Raw genomic sequence first — 3,531 nt, forward strand, 5'->3', positions numbered from 1 at the left:
GATGGGATGCCCTTTTATATCCATTTTTACCACTCCAGAGAGGTGGGGTCCTTAGATCTTTTTTTTTTCTCTCTCTCTCCCTCTTTTTTTAAGGCTGGAACAACACTGGTCCAGCCCTTCAACCAATTCTAAAACTCATACAGAGCCGAGGAGCAAAGAAAAAAAAAAATTGCCTTAAACAAAGCCAGCCCCTCCCTGTACAGAAGAGTTCTCAACGCTCTCAGATCACTTTGTGCAGACCATAAGCGAAGACATTCCTCATTGTCATAAAACTTCCCTGAATTTTCCTAGAGTTTCCCTGCTGTTGGACATAGACTTTATATATATATTTATATATATACCGACAGCTTAAAATGTTTTAAGGCAACGATTTTTATGTCCGTTACGTTCTAGTGACTCATTCCTAGGCTTCTAGAGAAGAAAGTGAATCCCCTCCTAATTCCTAGGGTGCTGACATTTTAAATTCAGGGCATTTTCAACAGAAAAAAAACCTACAGAAAGGTGTGTTTTAATATCCAAATAGTAATAAAAAACAATACAAAAAGAATTATTAATTAGAAACACAGAGAGGATTCTTGGCTAATACAGTAAATGTTTGATGAAAATATAAAAGTTTAATTGAAAATCCCGAATCGGTTTGTGGAAAATTCAATTGCATTGAAATTGCATTTCATTTTTGATAACATTTTTTTTATTAAAATCTTTCTATATATCTTTATATTTATTAAATCCGTTTATTGAGATAATTAAAACTTTAAAATCCAATGAAAATAGAGCAGCACACTATGAAATTATTCCTTTCTCTCTCTGCTTTGGCAATAATCCATATTTGTTTCTGTTTTAAAAGCCACGTTGGAGGATGCGAATGATATATGAAATATGTAATTTGGAAATCTGCAAGCGGCAATTATACACAACAGTATATGTTTAGCAAACTTTGGCACGGTGGCTCCTGGACTGTATTTAAATCAGGGACAATGATATAGAATTAAGATCCATTTCAGATAAATAAATACATATAGGTGGGGTTTTTTAAAAAAAAATATATGATAAAAAATGAAAAAAAATTTAGTTTATTTGAATGCAAATTTTTGTGTTTGTGGGATTAGGGTCAAAATACAAGTGGTGTCCTACGAACAGTAGATTGTAAGCAGGTAAGGTCAAGTTAACAGCAAGTTTCCCACTCTGAAATCCACAGTATAGTCTGCATTGAATCTTATTTTAGAATGGCCAAACCACCTGTGGTTTGCTTGGTCTTAAAGGGGTGAGGTGGCAACCCCAAATGAGACAACAGACATAAATGGCGACTATGGATGGCTAGGAATGATCTCTTGTGATGGAACATGTCTAGCTCTGGTTCCTCTGGTAGCTCAGAGGTTTACATTTGTTATATCCCAATAAATTCACCTTGGAGAGGCAACTGTGGATACTTTTCAACTCAGGTTGAAAAGATGTAATGATTTTGGGTTACCACCTCAATACAAAACTCACCAGCTAATCACCAGTAGCGCCTACCCATAAAATGAATTGATCTGCATCTCACTTTCAAGTGGTGGGCCACAAGCCTGAAATGTGATATTCATATGGGTGTCCTGGAAGTTAATGCAATGACACAACCCATAGCAACCAATCAGCAGGTACTATTTACTGATCAGTTTGAACCAATAGGTGGTTGCTATGGGTTACTACACCTGGTGTAAACTTTTATTATATCCTTAGTTTTCTTTAGGGAAAAAAAATTGAACTGATAGTCTTATCCACTGGTTGACCAGTTGGGATGTTCTATGGGGCACTTGTCACCCGGAAGAAGCAAAGTCACATGATCCAGTGCCCCCACAATAATATGGGCACGCATACATTTTTATCAGAAAGCATTTTAGTATGTGCTACAAGGAACATTAATTAACCCTGTGACACAAAGGCAGATCCCAATAAAGCCTAAATGGAAACATTTTTTCTCAAGGAGTGTGGTGCCAGGAAGTTATTGACATATACAGCAAGTGTTTTCTTACAAATATGACTTGGTCCGAACCACCTGCCCACAGTGTTGGGCACAGAGGCCGTATAAAGCTGCACACATACATATTTCTATGGAATGGGAGGCAGAGAGATACAGAGGGTTTGCTACAATGATAGCATAGAGGTTTTAAAATAATAAAACCAAAAATAATGCCAAAAATATTGCACTTGCACTGTGTATAATAGAGATAAGAGTGAGGCACTGAATCCAATATGTTGGTTCTGCCAAACACCAAATCCTCCATGGATAATTAAAACCAATACCAAACTGAATCCAAACCCTAATTTGTGTAGTCATGTTTGAGCTCAATCCACTCAATAAAGTGGCCTTTTTGGCTGAAGAAATAACTATTTAGAACAAGTCAAATTGAAAGAAAGAAAGAAAGAAAGAAAGAGAGAAAGAAAGAAAGAAAGAAAGAAAGAAAGAAAGAAAGAAAGAAAGAAAGAAAGAGAGAAAGAAAGAAAGAAAGAAAGAAAGAAAGAAAGAAAGAAAGAAAGAAAGAAAGAAAGAAAGAAAGAAAGAAAGAAAAAGAAAATTCTGCATATAATACATAGATATTTAGATATATAAACAGATTGATGAATAGAATAAGGTTCCCTATGGATAGATCGACAGATAGATAGATAATAGATAGAGAGAGTGAAGTAGATTTATAAATAGATAAATAATAGATAGATAGATAGATAGGCCCCTAAATCATCTAATTAGCACTAATATCTTATAGGTTGCCAAAAATATAGACATAGGAGTGAGGCACTGAATCCAATATGTTGGTTCTGCCAAACACCAAATCCTCCATAAATGATTAAAACCAATACCGAATTGAATCCAAACCCTAATTTGTGTAGTCCACTCAATAAAGTGGCCTTTTTGGCTGAAAAATAACTATTTCGAACAAGTCCAATAGAAAGTAAGAAAAAAAGAAAGAAAGAAAGAAAAAGAAAGAGAAAGAAAATGCTGCATATAATACATAGAAATATAGATATATAAACAGATTGATGAATAGATTAAGGTTCCCTATGGATAGATAAATAGATAATGGATAGAGAGTGAAATAGATAGATAGACAGATAGATAGATAGATAGATAGATAGATAGATAGATAGATAGATAGATACAGAGATAGATAGATAGATAGAGAAATAAATAGATAGATAGATAGATAGATAGATAGATAGATAGTTCCTGTGTCTCTGACACGTTGGATGGGGGGGTGGGGGGCTCCCACTTGGGGTTATGAGATATACAAAGTGTTATCAGAAGCACAGAACTGTCCAGAGAATCCCATCCAGAACTGGGTCCAGCCCCACACACACACACACATCCACGTTGCACCATCATTTTCCCTGGATTTTTTTTCAGGCCTGGAAGCTGTCCAGCCCAGAGATGTGTCTTTAATTTCTGAAGCATGACAGAAAAGAAAAGAATGCATTTTTTTTCTATATGTAGAAGCAGAAAACAGACGTTGCCACCTCAGCACTTGGAACCGCTCTGTGTGGGGAAGAACAGGG

Source organism: Xenopus laevis, chromosome 9_10L (genome assembly GCF_017654675.1).
Source record: "Xenopus laevis strain J_2021 chromosome 9_10L, Xenopus_laevis_v10.1, whole genome shotgun sequence".
Taxonomy (NCBI): Eukaryota; Metazoa; Chordata; class Amphibia; order Anura; family Pipidae; genus Xenopus; species Xenopus laevis.